We start from the raw sequence: 25190 nt of genomic DNA, 5'->3' as shown, positions 1-25190 counted from the left end.
CCTGTCTCACCCTCCTCCCAGCATAATGCCAACAGAACAGCCTGAAGATTGTGGGAGGAAGATCAGGGCAGTCATCGCATCTCTCATTTTCCTCCTGGCATAAGGATGGGGAAGCTGCAGGAGGAAAACCTGAGTATGACCAGAGCCCTGTCCCTCCCCCACTCTCTCACGAGCCCTCTTTCTCCCAGGCCTGTCTCACCCAGTGCATGCCCGGCCACCCTCTTTCCCAGCCCGGTCCTTGGGTTTATTTATTTATTTACAGCATTTATATTCCGCCCTTCTCACCCCGAAGGGGACTCAGGGCAGATCACATTACACATATAGGCAAACATTCAATGCCTTTTAACATAGAACAAAGACAAACAAACATAGGCTCCGAGCGGGCCTCGAACTCATGACCTCCTGGTCAGAGTGATTCATTGCAGTTAATTGCAGCTGGCTTGCTCTCCTGCCTGCGCCACAGCCTGGGCTCACAATGCGGCCCCAATGCCAAAAGTTTGCCCATGCCTGGTGCAGCTTGTATAGGAGGACCTAAGTGAATAAGTAAAACTTTGGATAAGTGAAACCATGTATATATTGGTTCTACACGTATGTGAGGTTGGACTGTATATCTAAAATTTAAGGCCAATGAAAAATAGTGTGCTGCATATACTTAAAAGCTAATTAGGGACTTCTCTGGTATATTCCTCTCATTATTTCTTGGCAATGCTGAATTATTTTGTATTTATTGCTTATTTATACCTTCATGATGCATACTATTACTGGTTATTTTTGATATCCTCCTTAATAATTAAAGTTGCAGCCAGTATGGTATAGTGGTTGGAGTGCTGGAGATCAGGGTTTGAATCCCCACTTGGCCATGAAAACCCACCCAGTGACCTTAGACAAGTCACAGTTTCTCAACCTCAGAGGAAGGCAAAAACAAACCATCTCTGAACAAATCTTGTCAATAAACCCCTATAATAGATTTGCCTTAGGGTCTCCATAAGTGAGAAGTGACTTGAAGAAACACAACAAATTCTGTTTGCACTGTATTTCCCTTAAGAAAAAACCCTCATTTAATCTAATTGATTTTATTTCTGAAGACAATAGCAAGCTTCTTTTGAACAATTCCTGCAAAGAAAACACTATGATAGTAGACTTAAAATTATTTGAAAGGACACAACAACAATAAACACATGAACAATATTTCACCATGTACTCAGAACTTTGAAAGTTTGTATAAAGCCATTAGTTCTATTATCTGTCTCAAACCCACTATACAACTAACTAAATAACTAAAATAGAATGTAAAGCAATATGTTAGAAAAAATATTTTAAAAATACCACCATATGTTACAGTTTGCCAGCCTGTTGTCTTTTGGTCAAATTGGCTATCACCTCAACACCCAAAACGCTAGCAATTTCCTTTACTGCAGTTAATAGTACCTATATAATAATAAAACATTGATAGTGCTAAACAAAGATATAGCTATGTATACAAATATTATATATTATGTCTTGAATCTACTCTTTCTGCACTAGACGGACAATTTACTCAAACCTAGCACATGATTTGCAATTGTTTATTTTAGCTGAATATTTTTTGTTACTTTGGTTTATCACTTGCAAGGACACAAAACAACTTGAGACATTGAATATCTGAAAACATTTGAACAGAACAAATAATACAGGCTGAAACTACTATTAAAATCTATTAAATGGCACAAAGTATCATCTTGCTTTTTTGTTTTTATTTTTGCAGCTGAACACTAGAATAAAGTGGTCTTGAAGAAGTAAATGGTACAAAGTATTTTTTGTACCATTTAGTAGTTTTGCATGCCAGGAATTACATGTGGTGTATTTCCATTCAAGTAAAGTGGATCAATGAGCTACTCATACTTGTTTTTGGTGTGGAAATGTGTAGTGTCAGCTTAGTGCTAACCCATTTACTCTTGTGTAAAAGAGAAAAAAATAAATAAATATTGGCACTCAAGCATTGATAGATAAACTTTGGCCTTTAAACTCTCTTGAACCTCAACAAGATGAGAATGGAAGGGGGACATTGCCAGAAATGATGTACAGTAAAGTCTCACTTATCCAACACTCGCTTATCCAACATTCTGGATTATCCAACTCATTTTTGTAGTCAATGTTTTCAATACATCATGATATTTTGGTGCTAAATTCGTAAATACAGTAATTACTACATAGCATTACTGCATATTGAACTACTTTTTCTGTCAAATTTGTTGGATAACATGATGTTTTGGTGCTTAATTTGTAAAATCATAACCTAATTTGATGTTTAATAGGCATTTCCTTAATGCCTCCTTATTATCCAACATATTCGCTTATCCAACATTCTGCCGGCCCGTTTATGTTGGATAAGTGAGACTCTACTGTATTTAGTTCTGTGGGATTGTCTATACTGGTCCCAAACCTCAAATTGCACCTCTGGGTAGTCTTCATGGTACCTAGTGATTTCCAATGGGCATCTTTTTTTTTTTTTTTTTTAGCTTTAATCTGCTCTGCTTTAGGCAAAGTAGGGGAATTGCTGGAAATACTAAAGTATCCTGAGGTCTTTGTGGCAGTCTCATCAGCTGGATCGGATCTGTTTCATCCCAATACGTATAGACACTGCTGCCATCACTCTTTCCTTGCATTGACCAACACAGGGAAAGGGAATGGCTCGTCTCTATGTTGCTGCCAGCCTGGCTGGCCATGGAGCTGTCTGTGAACATTTGGTTTTCACATCCACTTTTGTTATATTAGAATGGGTCATCTGTGCTACCCCGAATTCAACATGTATGTGCTGGATCCAGAGCTGCTCTGGGTCAGATTTACACTGGACTAACTTGCATGATGAAGGAAATTTTGAGAAGGAAATTTTGGTAAACAAATACAAGTGGAACAATGGGTAAAGCTCTAGACAAAGAGTTTGAAATTTACATTAAGTAATGACTTGAAAGAAAATTTCTATAAAATGATGTATAGATGAGGTATCAGGATTGCTAAGATGTATAAAAATAGTTCTCATGATTGATGGAAATATGGGGAAAAGGTGGGCACCTTTTACCAAAAGTGGTAGTCAGGTATAAGAGCCCAGAAACACAGGGCACAAACACAGATGATTTGAAATGAAACCTGAACTCCTATCTCCTTGGGATGTTAGATGATCAACTTGATAGAAAATGTGGAAGGTTATTGCTATACATGACAACAGCAGCAAGAATTACCTACGCTCAAAGATGGAAAGACTCAATTATTCCAATGCAAGAAGATTTGCTTATGAAAATAAGTGAACTTGCAGAAATGGATAAACTTACTATGGGCCCTTCCACACAGCCCTATATCCCAGAATATCAAGGCAGAAAATCCCGCAATATCTGCTTTGAACTGGATTATCTGAGTCCACACTGCCATATATCCCAGTTCAAAGCAGATAACATGGGATTTTCTGCCTTGATATTCTGGGATATAGGGCTGTGTGGAATAGCCCTAAGTTAATCAAGTAGAGATCTCTAACCAACTTTGAGAAAAACTGGAGCACCTTAATTGCGTTACCCCAGCAGAGATGGGGTCAGACCTCCATCACTTTTTTTTTGGACTAGAAGAGTGTCATTATGTGGGGAAAGGATGTATCAATGGTTCTTTTTCATTTAATGGATGTAAAATATTGAGAGACTATAACCATCAGACCAGGGCCATAGTCAGAGGGGGGGAGTTAAGGGTTCTACCCCCCCAAAAGGGTTCAACCCCCCCCAAACCTGGTTTACTCATGAATTTTAACTGGTTAACCAATTTACGAGTAAACCAGTTTTTTTTTAAACCTGACACATTTGGGGGGGGGGGGGGAGGTGAACTTTAAACCAACCCTCTCTGGCTACGGCCCTGCATCAGACAGAGAATGTAAATGTGATGTCTCATGGGCCATGTAGTCCTGTTCCTAGTATTATTGTGACAGATGAAGAGGAAAACTTGGGATTTCCCACCGTTTCAGCCAGAATTGGAGCCCTTGCACCTGCAGGATATTTGCCCTCCAGAAGTCAGCCAAACAAGCCTTGAGCAGAAATCTCCCCCATTTTCTCGCCGAGATTATTATAATCAACAAAGAGGCGCTCGCGAGGCGACTCGCCGGAGCGCCAGGATAGCTGCCAGACAATTAGCTGATTAAGTCTGTTTCCCTTGGGAAACTTTAAGGAGTCAAGCATCTGGACACAGAATGGCTTTCGTTTCTTGTTCCCCAGAGAAAGTGTTCTTTGGCGGGAAAACAAGATCCTATTTAGGTGTTTGCTCTCGAAGGAACCCTTGCGGAGTCAATTCGTCAGCTCGTGGAGTGAGATCGTGTGTAGACTTCGTACTCCAGTTCCCAGCTCCTGAATCAAGTTCCCAGCCCTGCCTTGTTCCACGGATTTCTATGGACTCAGTTCTTGTTCCACGATTGCCCTGTTTCAAGTTGGACCTTGCCAAGTCTCAAGTCTTGCCTTGCCTTGCGTTTTAAACCACGGACCCTGCTTCTCGGATTCCAGCCTTGTTTTCCATTCCTTCAGATTTACCTTAAGCCTCAAAGACTATGGACAGTTCCCCACACTATTGCTTGCCAAATAGTGTGTGTTTCGGTGAAGTGGATTATAACTTTGGACTTTAATATCATATATTGGACATTGTTTTCCTGGACTATATTTGACCTTTCCTGAAAGGTCTACTTCTGAACTATATTCTACACTTGTTTTTATTGACTTTATATATTCCTTTAATAAAGATATTAGATAGATTCTGGCCTCTGCGTATGGTTATTGGTGCTCTGCAGCCTGGGTCCTGACAGTAAAGCCCTTAGATTAGATAATGTAGATTATATGTAGTGAATGTTTTCTGATGCTTTGAATGTTGTTTTATTCTTAAAAAAGTATTTTTAACTTTATTTTTGTTAGTTAGATGTTTATATGTAGGTTTTGTATTAATTAGTTTTAAAAAGAAACAAAGAGAAGGTAATAGCTTATAGCAGTTATACCACTAATACTTGTATCTTTGGTTTGCAAATATCTTTTTGTAATCCAGCAAACACACAACAAACATATATATAGCTGTTTTTCTTCTTACGTGTCTTGAAATAATTTCTGTCTAACTGCAATCCTATTAAAGGATTTGCTTAGCAAAATTTGTTCACAGGTTGTTTGGTATTGCCTTCCTCTCAGGTTGAGCTAAGTATGATGTGCCCAAGTGGGTTTCCATGTCCAAGTGGAGGTTTGAATCTTGGTCTTCTGGATTCCCAGTCTAGCATTCAAAACTACTATACCTTACTTGCTCCTTATGCCTCAAAGTCTTCCATGATTTAGAAATTATTAGGAATGCACTCAGGTAGTGATTCCACTCCTGTGCCCCAAAGGTGAAGAGCACGGTTAGCTCTGAGATCACAATTTGTTTATATTTCTCTGCATGCTAAACACACACTGTGACATAGGGCCATCCTTGGATACAATGAGAAGGTTTAAAATTATCCTAAAGCTGTTTTAATTTTTTTTATTTTGAAGTTGTACAGAGCAGTCCAACCATACAAGGGAAATTGAAATCAGTTGCCGATTTCTGGTGTGGGTCCTTTGGAGACTGTGTGTTCCTCAGACTAATACCTAAAATCTGAAAAAGAAGATCCTATGTACGCTTGGGAAGAAATCTTACTTAGCTGAGATGGAATTGCCTCTAGAGGGGAGTAAACTCCCATAGGAACAGGCTGTGAAAGAAGGTTGTACTCGTTTCTAATTGGGATATGACTCTTATGTATCATCTGGCTGTGAAACTGGCTTTGCCATATTTCTATGCTCTGCAATCTCCCTCTTGCCCTTTCCGTCTCTCCTTTCTGTCTCCCCCTACCTCTCCTACAGCTGGTAATAGTTTATGGAGCATGTTGCTGTGTTAATACCTTGTTAAGGCTGTTTCAGCTGCTGGGTCTTTGAGAGGTCAGTGTCAGGACCATTTTCTTCTGAACCCTTGATGTGCAGGGTAAAACTGGGGACAGGTAGGACTTCTACCGTCTTTCACTGCAGGGAGCCTAATGCTCCAGGCATCCCCTCCCATAATGCTGAGCTGCTGGCAGTATAAGCAATAAAAATAATATGTTTCTGGTCAAAAGTAATTAGGCCAATGTAAAGAAGCATTTATATTAATGGACTAGACATAACATCACCGGCATTGCTTGATATTTCTCCCTTCAGTTTGCTAATGCTGCAGGTGTTTAAGAGCTGTTGAATGTTATTGTCTGTACATTTCTGGCAGGTAGCAAAAACAAAACAAAGAAAAGGCCTGCGGCTTTTAAACCACAAGTAAAAATAGAAGCATGAATTCAAAAATATAAAAGTTTAATATTTTTTCACTTTGTGGTATTGAATCATTTGTGTCTGGTAGCTGGCATCTCTGGGAAAGCAAACATATGATCTAAGAAGAAAAAAAGTCTCTCTGTCTCTATCCTTTATGAAATAAAAAAGCATATTTAAGCTAGAAATGTGTATGAAATACATCTTAAATTTCAGTCATGGCCAATAAAGCCAGAAAAGGTGGCTACGAACACATTTCACTCTCTTTTCTTACTCTGTTTAATTTCAACATGTAAGCTGAGTGGTCAATTTTTGCGCTTAGTTGGTTGTGAGGTTAATCGTAGGCCAAGAGTATTTATGTTTCTCTAATACCAGCTTAACTTTCTGGCTGCCACCACATTTTTGAGAGGTCTGCTTCTCTTATGCTAAATCACTTTTAAAGACATCAACACTAATTAGACATTAATAAGGCATTCATATAATAAGAACCAAATGTTACGTCTGTGTCATGTTCAACATATGTTTGTATAAGAACCCAACCATCATTGGAAATTAAGGAGTAAAATCTGTGAAATTATTCCTAGCAAATGTGTTGTGAATTATGAAATGAATCAAGACTACACTGCCACAATGTTGCATGGCAAATTTTGAAGGGTGAGTTTTTGATTGTTTTTTTAACAGTCTTTCTTTACTTAAGTAACACCTGGCTTACCTACCTTGGTCTTTCAAGCAAATAAAAGAGAAAATATGATTAAGTCGGGTGTTTTTAAAGAACCTTCCATTTAAATGTCTGTCTCAGATTTTAGGACTGTTGGCAGATGTGATGGAGGAGATATAAGACTCGTTTTACCGATGGGACAAGTATTTCTTTGTAAACACATGAAATGATCACATCAGTAGGCAGGGCTAAGTGTGGCCTCTCAGCAGATTTATAGAGAAATCATATTAAACATTTACTTATAGGGAAATGTAAAAACTGAATGTATTATATCATAGAATCCCAGAGTTGGAAGAGACCAAAAGGGCTATCTTGTCCAATCCTCTGCTATGCTGGAATACACAATCAAAGCGCTCTTGACAGATGACCATCCAGCCTGTTTAGAAATCTTCAGAGAAGGAGACTTCATGGTTCAAAGCACCATGTTTCACTATCAAACAGATCTTACTGTCTGGAAGTTTTTCCTAGTGTTTAAGAGAAAGCTCTTTTTCTATAGTGCGAATCAATTTCCCTGTGTCATAAGGCCTAAAAACCCTACACTCAACATTAATTGACTGTTGGGAGTCTCCAAGACAAAAGCAGAAGTATCCCAGGGTTGTTGGGTTTTGTTTTGTTTTGTTTTCTCCCAGAGCCCCCAGTGGTGCAGAGGGTTAAACCTCTGAGCTGCTAAACTTCCTGACTGAAAGGATGATGGCTGGGTGAGCTCCTGCTGTTAGCCCCAGCTTCTGCCAACCTGGCAGTTCAAAAGCATGCAAATGTGAATAGATCAATAGGTACAACTCCAGTGGGAAGGTAACGGTGCTCCATGTAGTCATGCTGGCCACATGACCTTAGAGTTGTCTACAGACAACGCTGGCTCTTCAGCTTAGAAAGGGAGATGAGCACTAACCCACAGAGTTGGACACGACTAGACTTAATGTTGGGGAAAAGCTTTATCTTTACCTTTGTTTTTTGTTTTGCTTTAAATTGACGTTCCCCTGCTTTTGGCAAAGTTGCGGGATGGGGGATAATCCAGAGTTTGCTGATCAATGCAGGGAAAAAGAATGGATTATGCCCATTTTGCTGTCACTCCCAACACTCCTGGCAGGCCATAGATCTCCATCCAAGTACCTGGCCATTGCCATCATCTCTGTAACCTGTGCTTTCTTTTTTATGGGGAGCTGATAAGACAGTCTTATCTGGTCATCCTCTTTTGCATTCCCTGCATGCTCAGTAAGAGACAATGGATGAGGAAAAGGAAGGCATAAAAAGGCATAAAAAAAACTTTGTAAAAAAGGTTAGAGGCTTTGTTACTTGAAGTATGCCTAAAGTCAAGTCACAATTCTGGTAAAAAAACAACAACAACAACACAAAAGTTAACATAAAAGCTGCTAATTTAAAATCCTGGCAGTACATATCTTCTAATCCAGAAGTGCCTTCACCTTTAGATGGACTATTAAATCATCACCAAATTGTATCTTAAGGCTCATCTTTTTTCTAGGACATGGACTACAGTTGTCTCCCAGAACGCATGGCTTTGTAATGCTTAATTGACTAAAATGTTGTTATTGAACCAGGATTCTGAAGAAGAGTCAATCTGTTGAATCTTTTCTTTAATCATGTCATGAATATACCCAAGTTCTTTCCTCCTTTCTGCTCTGTATGCTGTAGCTGTCATTGAGTCGAAGCACTCACTATTAATTGAAGGACCAAATGCATGCAGACCCCTGGCTGTATACACGTGTGACACTTCTACATCTGACTTTACATGCTGTTCATTCCTTATGACTCACTCTTAGCACTATCCCTTTATCTGGAACAGAAAGCAAAAGTTTTCTTTTCCTTGTTGGTTTCTATTGTGTTGGAACTAGATGACAGAGAGGGGATAGTTGAAGACCTCTGTCATCTAGCATATTTACAAGGCTGATAATATATTCCTCCATTGACTCACCCATGTTCTTTTTGTGTGCTGTTCTGAATTTTGCTTGTTTCACTGTTGTAAATTATGGCAGATTTGGGCCTAGTTCAGTAGGTTTAGGAGCTTTTCTTTCCATCTGTTTTCTTGAAATTGCACATTCTGATCAAGGGTTGCCATCTGGGTACGAGTATGATGAGAGAAGATATATATACACATACACACATATATATGTATTGCATATACACACACCTAAATGGGTCATTTCCAAGGAATATAATATGGCAATTTCTTTTTCAGTACTAGCTTCCACAGTGAACCTGGAGACTATTGTAAGACACAATAAGCATGACTAATAGAAATAGAGAGAGAGAGAAAGAGAAAGCATCTACACTGAGGAGTTAATGCAGTTTGATACCACTTTAACTGCTATGGCTCTGTCCTTTGGAATTCTGGGATTGTAACTCTTTGGCAGAGAAAGCTAAAGAGCTGTGATATATAGCTAAATACAGCAAGTGGAGGATAGCATTCCCAGCACCTTTGGGAATGCTACTTAATAGCTTTTCTGTAAGGTGTGCTTTTACAAGGAAAACACCTTCCCATTTTAATCAAGGCACTGGCTTTCTTTACATGTGCAGCCAGGCTATGGCATGCAAATTCTGAAGACAACTGGACCTGTGACGACTTCAGCTCTGTGCTAGTCAAGGCTTGTTCAATGAAAGAGCAGGGCATGGAGTCTCCATCCTTAGCCTATACACATTCATGGAATGCATGGAGCATCCGCCTTAGTCACTCTATACACATTCATTGTTTGCATTGAGATCAGAAGCTGGAATGTTTTCATTCAACCCCCTTCCATACACCATGAAAGATGAAACATTATTCAGATTTAATGAAGGAGCTGGCTGTATGAACCATAGCTGATAGGAGCAATGTACTAGGTTTACCGGTTTGGGGATAAAGTTCTCCAAGGCTCTGCAGAATCTTACAGAGTAAAGGTTTAAAAACAGGCAATTAACCGGAGCAGTTTCAAAAGAGGTAAAATCAGGTCAAGGACAAACTGATTTGGAAGGAAAAACAATTATTTCTTTATTAAGTAGACAGAAAAATAGCAGTAGACATCCAACAAAACACTCTGTGTTCATTGCAAGCTGTTTCTCAAAGGAAAAAGCAGGTGCTAAAAACCTTACTTCTGACCAATCTAAGGAGGCTAGAAGAGTGCAGCTAAGCATAAGGGCCTACAGACTAAGGGTTCATCTACACTGAAGAATGAATGCAACTTGACATCCCTTTAGCTGCCTTGGTTTAATGCTATGGAATTCTGGAATTTGTAGTTTGGCGAGGGCCCAGTCCTCTTAGGCAGGGATCTTCTAATACTACAACTCCCATGACTCCATAGCTTTGAGTCATGGCAGTTAAAGTGGTGTTGAACTGTCTTAATTCCAAAATGTAGATGTACCCTTAAGTACACACAAATATTTCTCACCCTCCAATGCAAAGATGAGATCAGTAAGCTGTATGGACAAAGATGTAGCAACAGCAATATCAACTGAAGAAGCAGGGGAATATGTTCTTGATGAAGGGGATCATGTGAAGAAGATTCCCAGGACTTACTCTATCTCTTTGGAGAGTCCTTCCCTCTTGGGGGACCCTTCTGGAGGCTCTACCTCCCACTGTGGGTCCTTTAGATTCTCTGTGGAGACTTTGGAAATTCTGCCTCTTTCTTTTTTAATCCTTTGGAGACTGTGTGTCTCTGTGGAGGTTTTAGAGGATCTGATTCTTTCTCTTTGGGTCCTCTGTGGAGACGTTGGAAACTGTGTTTCTCTGTGGAGACTTTGGAGATTCTGCCTCTCTTTGTAGAGACTGGAGAATCTGCCTCTTTTTCTTTGGGTCCTTTGGAGACATGCTTCTCTGTAGAGATTTTGGAGATTCTGCCTTTTTCTCTGTAGGTTCTGTGGAGATTCTGCCTGTCTCTGTGGAGACTAACAAATCTGCCTCTTTCTCTTTGGGTCCTTTGGAGACTCTGCCTCTCTCTGTGGGTCCTTTGGAGACTCAGTATCTCTGTAGAGACTTTGGAGAATCTCCCTCTGTCTCTGTTGAGTCTTTGGAGATTCTGCCTCTTTCTCTGTGGGTCCTTTGAAGATTCTTCCTCACTCTGTGGGTCCTTTGGAGACTCTGTGGAGCCGTTGGAGAATCTACCTCTCTCTGTGGAGCCTTGAAAATCTGCCTCTTTCTCTGTGGAGCCTTGAAAATCTCCCTCTTTCTCTGTGGGTCTTTTGGGGACTGTGTCTCTATGGAGACTTTGGAGATTCTGCTTCTTTTTCTATGGGTTCTTTGGAGAATCTGCCTCTGTCTGTTGAGTCTTTGGAGAATATGACTCTGTTGAGTCTTTGGAGATTCTTCCTCTCTCTGTCGAGATTTTGGAGATTCTGTCCCTTTCTCTGTGGCTCCTTTAGAGATTCTGCCTCTTTCTGTGCATCCTTGGAGATTCTACCTCTGTTTTTGGAGCCTTTGGAGATCCTGCCTCTTTTTCTGTTGGATTTTGGAGATTTTCTCTTGCTTTTCCCTTTTGGAAATCCTACCTCTCTTTGTATGTGGGATCTTTGAAGTTTCTTCCTCACTCAGTTCCTTTGCCAATATTTAACCCATTACTAACTTGCAGGCTATCACCAGGAGTGATGGAGACACATTTGGGTCAGGCAAAACTTGACCTTAATGTGGAGAATTCAAAAAAGGCCCCATGTGCTTAAAGGGATGAGTGTAAAGTTGTGCCTTATGTGCAAAAAATTTTGTGTGCAAAGGGCACTTTTAAATATGATCTCTAGCTGTCAGCCTCTGGGTGCTGGTAATAATAATAATAATAATAATAATAATAATAATAATAATAATAATAATAATACTTCTTAGATCGATTTTGGGGAGATAAAAACAATGGAGTTGCACACATGAGGCAGAACCAATCACGTATAGACACTTGCTTTTTTTCAAATACAAACAGTATTGCTCAGCCTTTGGAAACTGTACCAGTCTGAACCAGTTTGGCAGAGTCCCCATTCAGCAGATGTAAACAAGACAGTTAACTGCTTGCTGTCCTCAATACAATAATTATATCTTTTCCTTGTCAGCAGAAGGGGAAAGGATTTCAAAGGAAAATTCCAGGACTGACATCTTTCAAGATGGCAAGGGATTCCAGATATCATGCCCTACCCTGCCAATGAATTCAGACTATGGCAAGAGGCAGCTCCTTGCCTACTGCATCAAAGCCTGTTTGCATTTCATATTTATCAAGCATAACTTGTAAAATAGATATATGGCAATGTGCTGTTTGTTTAATCATCTTCATCATTAGACATCGGAAGATGATATGATGTCTTTTGGTATCATGAAGATGAGCAACAGTGGAAGCAATAGCGGAAGCATCTAAAAGTAAGTATAGTAGAGTCACAGTTAACCGAGTCCCGGTTAACCGAGCCTCCGTATTATCCGAGGTGCCACTGGGAGCGCCCATCCCTCTCCCTATTCTTCTCTCAAGTGAAGGGAGCTCGAGTGAAGGGAGCTCAAGAGAAGGAGAGGGAGAGGGAGGAGGAAGCGCCCCAGAAGCACCCCGCAATCACTGCTGGAGCAGCGCTCATGGGGTGCTTCCCAAGGGGCAAGTCTTTGCTGAGGGACATCTCCCCGGATCTCCCTCAGCCAGGCCATTGCTGGAAAAAACTTTCCTCCAGCAAGGGCCTGGCCGAGGGAGATCCGGGGCGTGCTCAGCGTTTCTCTGAGGGACAGGCCCTTACTCCAGCAAGGGCCTGTCCCTCTGAGAAATGAGGAGTGTGCCGCGGGTTTCCCTCAGCCAGGCCTTTGCTGGAGGAAACTCTTTCCTCCAGGAAGGGCCTGGCCAAGGGAGATCTGGGGAGACGTCCCTTGGCGAGGGCTCACCCCTTGGGAAGGACCCTGCGAGCATTGTTAGGCAGCAGTGATCACAGGGTGCTTCCCTAAACCGGATTGCCAGTTTATCCGAGCAGTTCGGTTATCCAAGATTGGGCCCACCCCTTTATCTCGGATAACCGGGACTCTACTGTAATAGAAACCATGCAACAAAGATTATCTACTCCGTATCACCTCATTGTACTTGTGTTGAAATCTTTCTTTCTGCTTGCATGTGTGCTATTTTTTATTTCTGAGACAGAAATGTCACCAGGTATTTTAAATTATAATGCTCAACATCCTGTTGGATGGTCCTAACTACAGTAGACCTATTAAATCAATAGGATTTACATAAATGATGACTCATCAGTCAGCAACTGATTTAATGGTTCTTGTCTCAAAGGGACTACCAATAGAATTCGGATCTGTGTTGCTTTGATAGATACAATGAAAACTGTTTGAAAATTGATGTTTTATACAGGGTTTTTGAAAAAGAACTCCCTATTCATCATTTAAATTAAATAGTGAATAGGGAGTTCTTTTTCAAACACCCTGTATTTTGCAGTATGGACCTTGTATCAACTGGGGATCAACTGGTTCCAACAGCTGCCATGAGTACCTGAAACTACATATAAAGTGAACTGAAAAGTGAACATTTCGACTCTACTTGGGCCTGGAGCATACAATAGAATAGCACTGGAGGACCAAGAGAGACCCTCAAACACTTTGAGGAGGAAATATTTTGGAGCATGTGTATGTGGACATTGAGTCTATGGATAAGGGAGTTATATTCTGTTTAGTGCACTGAACAATTTTTATGTATGGTACCTGTCGAAAGAATTTCAATTTGCTGTGATCCTTTGTGGAGTTACCTTTACTATTTTACTCATTCAGCCAAAGCTATGCAGAGATACTGAATCTGTGAATCAGGCTAGGTCAACACTGTCTTTACAGATTTGCAAGCTGGTCAGTTTGAGTTCATTGCACACATAGGAAATTTCAGTATTCACTCTGCTTGTTTCATAAAGGCTTTCTGAAAGCACTTGTCTCTCCTTTCCTGGCTCTGTATGTGGCTAAAATATTAAAATATGATGTTAATTCCATGTTAAATTTGGTTATAAAATATGTTTATATATTTTTTAACATGAAATCCAAACCCTTCTTCAAAACACTATTATGCAGCACCCTCCTGGCTTCCCTAAGCAGTTGGTCATTTCAAGAAAATGTTAAAAGATTAGTTTTAAAGATAATGTGTGACTTTCTTGGTTTATTTATAGAGAGACCAATATATTTGCTAGAAGACAATAATGCAGGCACATAACCTATCACTGCTAGTCTTAAAACAGGGATAGGTAACAATTGCTATGACCCTTTTCTCAAAAACTAATGAAAATACCTGACTCACAGGAAAAAAACATTGATTGAATGCCCATTGAGGGAGTGAAAGAGCAGCTTACATCTGTTTGAGGGCTAGAAGAGAATTTCACTTCCATTTTCTCCTCTGGTTTGTGGTATATAATGTATTCCGTTGGGAGTCTCCTTGTATGCATAATAGTTATCTACTTCTTTAGATTAGCCAAGATACAGGATCCTCAGTACATATATGTGATAAAAACAGCTCTATCAAAACTACTTCTTTACATTGAAGAAGAGATGGGGTCATTTCACGCTTCCAGTTATATCGACAATAGCTCAGTTAAATAAGAAAGTTCCTTTTTACAAAGTAATTTTAGACCCAACCAGCCCCCTTTTCCTCTTTATCATCTTTCTGTCTTGAAACTTTTAGTAGGATCAACTTTGGAAGGATTTTGAAGGAAGGTTGAAGTGGAGAAACACAGATTTTCAATGCCAGGTTGTAATAGTTTGTCTGAAAAGAGAGGAATTTACACCTCATCACATGGATCTACTTTAAATCCAGTTTCTGCATCCTGCAGAATTTTGGGGCTTGCAGTTTAGGGAGGGGCCTTTAAACTGCTCAGCCAGGCAGGTCCTGGGCCTCACTAAACTACAAACCCCAGAATTCTGCAGGAGGCAGAAACTAGATTTAAAATGGATCCATGTTCTGGTGTAGTATCCAAGTGTGGCTGCCTCCCCAATGCCATACTGAGCATGTATAGATAGCAAAACAGAGGAAAACCCTCACCTGCTGCCCTACAATTAAAAAGCCCACCTTAGATCTATAAGTTTGGTTAACAAAATCAAACTCTTAAGAAAAGTGCAGGAAAATGGATAACAACAACATCAATCCTTGAGCGCACTATGGAGAATAAACCTTCAAGTGGTTTCTAGAAACTTAAAGTGTTTTGGTTTGCTCATGCTAGGCTCACGTGACATGCTTGTTTAATTTGACATGTGCATATGGTTAGTTTTGAAAAATAGGTTTGCTGAAACAAATAGAATTGCTCTTCCTTTTTGTGGCTTATGAACCTATCTTTGGTACTAAACCTCCTATTAAAGATGTAATGCCCGGGAACACATCCATTTGTTAAATGAGGTATATCTCTAGTGCTATGATTCTACATTAACTATGATGGCAACTTTCTGTGGAATCTTGAAATTTGAACTTTATGGGTAGAAAGGTGTTTAGAATTCTAAAGAGCTCTAGTGCTTGAACAAATTACAAACATGAGGATACTGTAGGATAGAATCATAGAATCATAGAATAGTAGAGTTGGAAGAGACCTCATGGGCCATCCAGTCCAACCCCCCGCTAAGAAGCACCCATGACATTTAAAGTGAAACCATAGTGTGCTAATCGTGCAATGTGACAGGGCCCAAGGTTGCTATTATTACTGACAGTATCAAGATTCTTGTGAGTACAGTCCAGGGCATATATTTCTAAACACCAGCCATCTGTCAAGGGCAAAGTATGATCAGCCCACTTCACCAACTTCCTAAAAGTCAGTAGTCAGAACTGTTTGCCAGTAGTCTCTTAGCAACTTTTTCTAGCCAATTCCACCACTCAAAATTGTTTTAAGAATGCAGGAGCTGTTCCTTTCAGCCTGCTGTTGGCAGATAAATGGGGTGGTGTGTATATTTAATAAGAGGCCTTCAGATATAAAGTAGTATTATGGGATATCAATAGTGATCATGATTTGTCTCTCCTCCTGGCACAATAGAATAGTATGTATGTATTTTATCTTGCTTTATTGTGATTATCTGGGCTTGGCCCCGTGTTAGCCGCCCCAAATCCCTTCGGGGAGATGGAGATGGGGTATAAAAATAAAGTTGCTCTTATTATTATTACTATAGTAGGAGCCAACATTCAAAAAAAGTTCTTCCTGCCATGTAAAAATCCTGTATGATACTGTCATCTCCCAGTTAGCATGTTTTAACTATGTCAGTATATAACTTTGTATATAGCATGATTATTTAGATTTTTTTAAAAAATGTGGGCTGATCTGATTTTATCATTGTCAAAAACATTTCCCTCATGCTAGCCAACATGAAGGTATGTTTGCTCCGTCACAGCTTTATGTACTTCTACGTATTTCATACCTTGATGAATATATATGTGGATCTATTGAATCACATATACAGATTGAGTATCTTATCCAAAATGCTTAGGCCCCTAAGTGTTTCCTATTTCAGATTTTGGTTTTTCTTTTCTTTTGCAATACTTGCATATCTATATCTATATCTATATAATGAGATATCCTGAAGAAGGGAACCCAGTTTAAACATGAAATTCATCTATGTCTCATATATACCTTCTAGCCTGAGGGTAATTTTATATAAACATTTAAAAAGTAATTTCATGCATGACACAAAGTTTATGTACAACAGATCATCAGGAAACAAAGGTGACCCTGTCTCTGTCATCCTGTTGACAAATCCCATGTGGACCGAAAGGAGTATTGTAGCCACCAATGTGGACAATTTCAGATTTTCTGGAGTATTGTATTTTTTATTTCTGAGTTCTGGATAAGAGATACTCGACCTGTAGCAGTTTAGGAAAGCTACAAAACCAATATGGCTATATTTTAATGTCATGATAAAATATGATGGTTACTAGGTATCAATTACTAGTTATCAATTCAGAAATTATCTTGTATTTTGGTGGAGTGGTTGTGAGAGGGTCTAAAATCTAAATACATGCATATGAATAGAAGCTTGGTGGTCTTTAATAGAAGCTCAAACTCAGATATGCTATCTGGATCTATGCTAATTTGCTGTGCTACAGCTCTTATAGATGAAATAGAAATGGCACATCTATTGACTGGTACCAGCTGTTCCCTGCCAATTGTATTTTCCTGCAGATAGCAAACTGTGCATTTGGCAGCAGTGAATCTGAAACAGTTAACATGTGCCCTAGGGAGGGCAACTGCTTACCCTAAACCCATCAAAAAGCACAGCTATGCTCTGCAAGATTCATGTTACACTCATCTCATCTGTTTCATATTTTTTGGTGTTCATAACTGATGGAAGAGTTGAGTTGTAAAGTCACAGATTTTAATATAAAACAAAAGCAACCATGAAACACAGACATAAGATATATCTTGGTGAATAATTTTATAATGAAACTGCTAGCATAAGAAACATGAAATGTACTCAGTTATTTTTGCATATGAAAACCAAAATAGTATGCATTCAGTATGACAAGCCACAAAGATATCAATGTTCCGAGTAGGAGTGCTACAGTGAGAATTACCTGATGTATCACAAAAGAGAACAATCTTCCTAATCGGAGAGGACCAGCTTTTGTATTTTAAAATATAGACTACACAGCCCAATTAAAAATAATTATTGGTAGCTTGGTTTTTAGGCGTGTTCCTGGGGTTATTTCAGGGCACTGATTCAGAAAACTGCATTGGATAGACTCCATCAGCTCTAGTTTCTCAGATATGGTTATCATGATTTTCTATGGGCAAGCAGATGGCAACTGAAATGTGATTATATTCCGTATTCCAAAAACTAGAACTGATAGGAGAAAACTAATGCCTTTTTTGGAATCAGCAGGTCAGATATACCCAGAAACAGGGCTCACAATTGAGGCATGAAAAAGTATATTGACCTTGAAGGAGCTGATGGTGTCGACAGCCTATAGGGAGCTCTGGCGTGGGCTGGTCCATGAGGTCCAGGCATGTAGCTGGGAGGGGGAGGGGGCTTGAGGGGCTTCAGTCCCCCGAAATTCTCAGGGTGGTCCGTGAGAAGGTCTTACATTTATTATTTAAACTGTTATGTTTATTCATATCATGATCTGATCACCATGCTCAATATATCCCATATGCATGGGGGTATTGGGATAACAATACAAAAGGTTTGCTAAGGTAGATCCTCTCTCACTCAGACTCAGCCCCCCCCCCCAACCAAAATCCCAGCCCCCCTCCCGAATCAAAATCCTGGCTACGGGCTTGATGAGGTCATTAAGAGTTGGAAGCAACTAGATGAATAATAATAATAATAATAATAATAATAATAATAATAATAATAATAATAAACTTTATTTATATACCACCCTATCTCCCCGAGGGGACTCAGGGCAGTTTCCAATCAAAATAACAACATACATTACATAGTCAGCAATTGAGAGACAATATTCAAACAGATACAACTATACAATTAAAATAGGCAATAAATAACAATTACAAGCCAGCCATAATCGAGAGGACAGGGATCATTAGCCAAGTATCCTAACAATCTAGTTAGGGATGGATAAATTTTATATAACATGTTTCAAGGCCATAGGTCGGAGGTATACAGAGTAAATTACTCAAAAACCTGCCGAAACCACCAGGTCTTCAGATCCTTACGAAAGGTGGATAAGGTAGGGGATTGCCTGATCTCTTTTGGGAATGCATTCCAGAGCCGGGGGGGGGGGGGGGGGGCACTGCTGAAAAAACCCTATCCCCAACCGTACTTGGGATGGAGGTGGGAACGAGAGAAGAGCTTCCCCGGACGATCTCAAGGCCTGCACCGATTCATAGGGGGAGATGCAATCACGGAGATAGGCAGGGCCCGAGCCGTTTAGAGCTTTATAGGTTAATACCTGCACCTTGAATTGGGCCCAGCAGTTTATCGGTACCCAATGGAGCTGTTTCAATAGGGGCATTGTATGCTCCTTATAACCAGCACCAGTTAGAAACCTGGCTGCTGACCTTTGAACTACTTGGAATTTCCGGACCATCTTCGCAGGCAGCCCCACGTAGAGAGCATTGTAGCATGGACCACTGTAACCAAGTTAGACTTCTCGAGGTATGGTTGCAGCTGGCACACAAGTTTTAATTGTGCAAAGGCCCTCCTGGCCACTGCCGACACTTGAGCTAAACAATAATAAACAACAACAACAATGTAGACCAGTGATTAGAACTAATAACTCAGCCTCAATAACTGTGGAGTTGACAAGAGTTCACTACTATATGATAAAAGTAGTTCTTCTCACTATTAAAAATGTAGTCCTACTTATTGTTAAGTAGTTTTAATTTTGGAGGGATTAGATGATACAAGACAAATCCAAATGCGTGGAAAGTTCTGCCCCTGTCATAGGTTTTTTCCCAACTTTACTTCTCTTTGGCTTTCAGGACCTTAGAAACTAGCACTGCATGGAGAAGATGAGGGCCATACTAGTAGCCCTCAATTGCAATGCATGCACAGGAGGCAAGGGAGAGATGGTGAGTTGTGTAATGAGCTGCATAATGTGGTAAAGTGGTGTACCATTTGAAAGTGAACTGCAGATTGATTTTCTTAAAAGTTTTATAGACAAATAGATCTGTTTAGACATATATACTTTCTTATAGTTTTCATGGGGGTAAGCACGAACAAATGCTTTCTTTGTGAACAATTGAAATGACAAAGATTTAGTATATCCATCTTGCTGTTGACCTCAAGTACTCATGATTCTGCACCCAGAACAAGAAGGAATCAATTATCCTGCTACCACATAGGATCATTTTAGAACTGCAAAGGAAATGTGCATGGTGAAAGGTTGAAAGATTGTTGTTCTATTGCTAACATGTGTTTTCATTCATTTTTTAATGAAATGTCTGAGATTAAAACAAGGGGATGCGCACTATAAGTAATTCTGAGGTTTGCAGTGTTCTGTGAGTGTGTGGGGGGAGGACTGTTCAATGGGGAAACAAATGAAACAGTATTGTACCAGGATTTGAAAACATATTTGTTAATTACAGTGATCATATAGTCTTTCAAATGCTAATAGTCTTGACTGCGATTTCATTTTGCTTGGAACTGATAGAACTTATGATTAAAGAATGGTATAGCTTTATAGTGATTTTACTGCCATCTGTGTGCACCAGGCAATAACTATGTACAGATGGTTGTGATTCAGAGACAGGTTGCCACATGCAAAAAAAAGTATGTTTCAGTTATTTCAGTAAGATTTATTGCAGCAGTCACAGTTAAATGCTTGAACCTTAATGATAATTGCTACTAATCCTTCAAGAAAAATGATTAGAGTTTAATAAACCGCAAGGAGCAGCTTTTGTCATAAACTTCAGAAACATATCACAAAGGTATATTTTATTTTTTCCTCTCTTGTCTAATCATTTATTACAGCGTGCATGGTGCTGCCGAGCTTCATAATGTACAAGTAAGGAAGATTTTATAACACTTAGATCCTGAGACTGCCAGAAGTTCCCATTACATTTTACATTTACAAAGGAAAGAGGAAAAAAGAATAAATTGAGCAGTTTATAGCAGGGCCACTAAAAATCTAGTAAATATTTTTAACATTTCTAAATAAAATGTAAAGTCTGGTGAACAAATCTTGATATTTCTTATCAGAGAGGGGAGAAAGGGGTCATTTCAGTGAACCTCCATATGGTCCTCAGATGTTGAGTTCTACAATTTCGTATATTGAGGAAGAGGTCAAGGAATTTTATGTTTTATGGTGTCTCAGACAAGCCACAATGTCATTTTATGAGCAGTCATCCCACACACACTTATTTCTTTTGGGTTGTACACACACATGCTTAAAGAATCTTCTTTTTCTTTTTAAATACCACATATATTGGTAATTCAGGTAGAACAATTGCTACTATTTCTTGCAAACATGTTTTTAATGTATCTTAAAATACAGGATGTGTAATCTTACATGTCTGTTCAGAAATACATTGCAAGGAGTTCAGTGGTTCCTGTTTGCAAGTAACTGTGTATAGCATTGCAATCTCAGCTTTTATATTGTCAGTGTAACTAACATGATAAATTGATGAAATATTATACATAGATATTTATTATGGTTAACTAATTATAAATATAATACAATTGCAATTCATATACCACAGTAATATTAATTGGTGTACAACAATTATTAAATAATCATAGTACACTTAAGCAATATTACATTAATAATGTTGCTGTTGGCACAGTGATCACAACAGCCATTAGAATACCTACCACATACTCAGAAGAGCATTCTGGAAATTATCTCATGATATGGTATGTTTAAAATTATTTAGTCAACTGATTAAAAACCATGCTTAAAAATGACTGACCATTTAGACCAGGGGTCCCCAAACTTTTTAAGCAGAGGGCCAGTCCACAATCCTTCAGACTGTTGAGGGGCCAAATTATCATTTGAAAAAAAATACAAACAAATTCCTATGCATACTGCACATGTCTTATTTGTAGTGCAACAACAACAACAACAATGAAAGAATACAATATTTAAAAATGAAAACAATTTTAACCAACTTAAACCTATTATGATTTCAATGGAAAGTGTGGGCCTGCTACTGGCCAATGAGATAGTCAAGTTAATTAGGTTTGTTGTTGTTGTTGTGTGCCTTTAAGTCATGTCAGACTTTGGCCGAGCCTAAGTGTAAAATTAATTATTTATTTACTGCATTTATTTACTATATTTATATCCCACCCTTCTCACCCCGAAAGGGACTCAGAACAGCTGTATGTACATACAATATATTATATTATTAGCATAACACTGTATTAGCATCATATATTACTATATTGAACTATACTATACTATTATATAATATGTAATATATAACATATAATTAATATTATTATATGGTATTACTATTAGTATTATATTGTATAACATAAGATTATTATCAATATTATATGTATATACAATATATTATATTATTAAAACTGATTTAAAAATATTATATTATAAATGAGGGCAGGGGCCAGGTAAATGACCTTGGAGGGCCGCATCCGGCCCCCGGGCCTTAGTTTGGGGACCCCTGATTTAGACCTTGTCATCATTGCAAAGGTAGCATCTTTCTGGTACTGAAATTCTGTCCTGCCTGTGTAGTGGAGCCTCATTTCACTCAGGTACCATCTTGATCTCTCCACATGACCATTGCAGATATCCCAATGGGGTTTTCAGTTGCATCTGACATCACTGATGGATGTTAAAATTTTGACTGGCTACCCAGAAGTAGGAAAACCTCATGGGGAGGAACAGCCAGAGGGCTGATGAACCCTACAAAAGACCACTGGGATTGCCCAGAAGGAGGAAGGCTTGATGGATTGAACACAGCATGGAGAAATGAAGGAGTCAGCTGACAGGAAAGATGTAGCAGAAGCTGGTTGGGATCTCCTCTCAACCTGTCAGTCAGTCCAGTGAGGCAAGATGTCCAACCAGCTACCATACAAGACTTGAGAACAATGAGAACAATAAGAACATTGTAGCTCTCACAACGCAATGGAGCTGTCTCTGTCACTCTTGAACAATTCCCCTAAACAGGCATCAGCAAATGGGGATGTTCAGTGCAACTTTACCTCAACCACAGGTGATAAAACTTCAGTGAGAAAGGCAATGGGGGAAAAAGTGGCACCAGTCAGGATTTAGAAAATCCCCATTGCCCCACAAGTCAGATAGGAGGAAGCACTGGTTTTGGTGTAATTATGCACCAGTTGATTCAATATTTACAGAGAATGATCTTAAGTGATTAAGATTAAGAAAACAAAATCAATCTATGTAACATTTAGGTCTTGATCTTTATAATGAGAAAACTGGATAAAAATTATGGAACAGGGCCATGTTTAGGACCATTCTTGTAAATAGGGATAAATACAGTAACCATTTAAAAAAAACCCCAAAAAACAGTTTTTAAAAGGGTCTTGAAAAGGCATTGAGGCCCTACAAATTGGGCCTTGAGCATTTGGAAATTCTGGGAAGATCAGGTGAAGAGTAGGCAACTGCCATAGTTTAGTGTGAACGTGAGTACAAGTCTTGTACTAAAGACTGGGTTCCTTTCACACTGCACAGTTATAGCACTGTAATTTAATTTTAATGGCCATGACTACATCCTATTAAATCTTGGTATTTGCAGTTTGGCAAAGGGTATTTAGAATTCTCAAGTTTAAAAATATCTGTGCTTCATTGAACTACAAACTCCATCATTCTATGGGATGTAGCCATGACATAAAAGTGGGATCATAGTGCTGTACTTGTGTAGCATGAAAGGGCCCCTAGGGAAGATGACTTCTTCTGTAGTAAACTGAAAGTTCTCTTCATTAATAATGTAACATTATCAAAACAACTGCACTAGATCAGACCAAAGACCTATCCAGTTTGACATTCTGTTCACACAGAGGTCAGACAGTTGCCCATGGGAAACTTGGCAACAAGTCTTGAGTGCAACTGCTTCCTTCATCTTGTGTTCCCTGGAAACCAATAGCTTAATTTATCCAGTCCTCTTCTAACACCATCCACGTTGAAAGCCATCTCTACATCTTTTAGCAGTATGTCCATGGTTGATCTGGGCAGTGTCAATAAGCATGTTTTTTTAAAAAATCTGTCCTGAATTTCCCACCATTTAGTTTCAGTGGATGAATATGATTTTTGTGTTATATAAAGGGAGGTGGAAAAAAGCCGGTCTACCTTTACTGCATCATGTACATTTTGATGCATCATTATCATGTTTCTCTTTAATCACTTTTTTCTAAGATAAACAGTTCAAATATTGTATGTTTTCCTCATAAGGCAGTTGTTCCAGTTATTTTATCATGCTGCTTCTCCTTTTTTGCATCTTTTTCAGATCTAAAATATCCTTTTTTAGATGCAGTGACCCTCTCTACAGTGCTCCAGATGTGTTTGTTCCATGGATTTGAATAAAGAAAGTGTGATCTGACAATGCCATTTCAGTTTCCTCTTTAATGATTTACATCATTGTGCACACAAGTTATGTGTATATTATGCATACCAAGTGCAGTGAGAACTCTAGTTATGTACACTGATATGATGGGATTTACTTGTTTAGGCTGTAGTTTCTGGAGTGGTTTGGGACAATATGGAAGCTGTTACAGTCTCAATGTATTCTTGGCCCAGTCAACTACAAAACATCCATACTCTTTGATGTAGTAGTCCCTTCTGGATACATTGAGATGCTTGCTGTAGAAAGGTTTGACTGTATCTCAGGGACCTGGTTTGGAGAAAAAGATTTTAAGGGCAGCACAGCATATGATAGAGCCATCATGGCGTAGTGGTTAGCTGTTGAACTTGTACTATGGAGACTGCTTGGCTGTGGAAACCACTATGGGTGCATCTACACCAGGCATGGGCAAACTTTTTCACATAGGGGTCACATTGTGGGCTGGGCTGGCCAGGAGGGAGGGGGTGGAGGGAGGCTGTAGATTGGCACAGTGCCCTGCACAGCCACATGTGTCTGCAGGGCCCTCCCCTCAGCAGAAGGACGTGGCAGGTTGCTGCATTCTCTTGCAAAGAGGAGGGTGTGACATGCACCTGGCACCTGGCCTGGGGCTGGAAGAAAGATCCCAAGAGACCGAATTCAGCTTGTGGGCCTGGGTTTGCCCATACCGGATCACATTGTAGAATTAATGCAGTTAATTCATGAGAATCATAGTTTGGTGAGGCACCTCCATTATTCTGTACCATTGAGCCATGGAAGTTAAAACAATGTCAAACTGCATTAGTTTTACAGTGTAGATATATCTTGGATGATCTTAGGCAAGTCACCCGCTTTCAGCTTCAAAGGAAGGCATTGGCAATCCCTACTCTGAACAAATCTTGCCAAGAAAATCCTGTGAGACATTTGTCTTAGGTCAATCCAAGTCAAAAAATTACTTGAAGGCATTCATGGATACAGCATATGATTTGAAAGTTGTCTCCCAGTAGCCTCTCTGACTTTATTATGTATTGGTTTGATTTATTGTAACAAAATGTATTGAATTGTTATATGACATACTATAGAAATCTCAGTGGAGTATATTTTGTTATTTTCTTCATTATTTCTTTACTGTGTTCTCTCATTCAAAAGGCTTTGTAATTGTGCCTTGCTCTGTCTGCATTCAGGTAAATTGTACAACTTGATAACATCATTACATTAGTTTCAGTTTCCTGAAATGCTAGGAAATCATATGACAGTTGCAAAATGTTTATTTAAAAACAAACACCATATAGATATACAATTTTGCACAATTAATTCAT

General features: G+C 39.2%; 1 long non-coding RNA gene across 4 annotated transcripts in view; it reads left to right on the top strand.

Annotated features, from left to right (window-relative positions):
* LOC103277622 (uncharacterized) overlaps positions 1-23881 on the top strand; it is a 70552-nt gene extending 46671 nt beyond the window's left edge. Inside the window, exons 7-9 of one of the 4 annotated variants that reach the window (XR_010003538.1) lie at positions 19339-19428; positions 20330-20363; positions 23782-23881. This is a non-coding gene — a long non-coding RNA (uncharacterized LOC103277622). Of the gene's footprint in view, positions 1-19338; positions 20925-23781 lie in introns of those variants that run through there. The other 3 variants (XR_010003539.1, XR_001729867.2, XR_001729868.2) reach the window with 3 other exon arrangements.
* The last annotated feature ends 1309 nt before the right edge of the window (positions 23882-25190 follow it).

The sequence above is a fragment of the Anolis carolinensis genome, chromosome 2 (genome assembly GCF_035594765.1).
Source record: "Anolis carolinensis isolate JA03-04 chromosome 2, rAnoCar3.1.pri, whole genome shotgun sequence".
NCBI classification, from domain to species: Eukaryota; Metazoa; Chordata; class Lepidosauria; order Squamata; family Dactyloidae; genus Anolis; species Anolis carolinensis.
The sequence above is the reverse complement of the archived record's forward strand: the minus strand, read 5'-3'. Positions and strand labels throughout refer to the sequence as shown.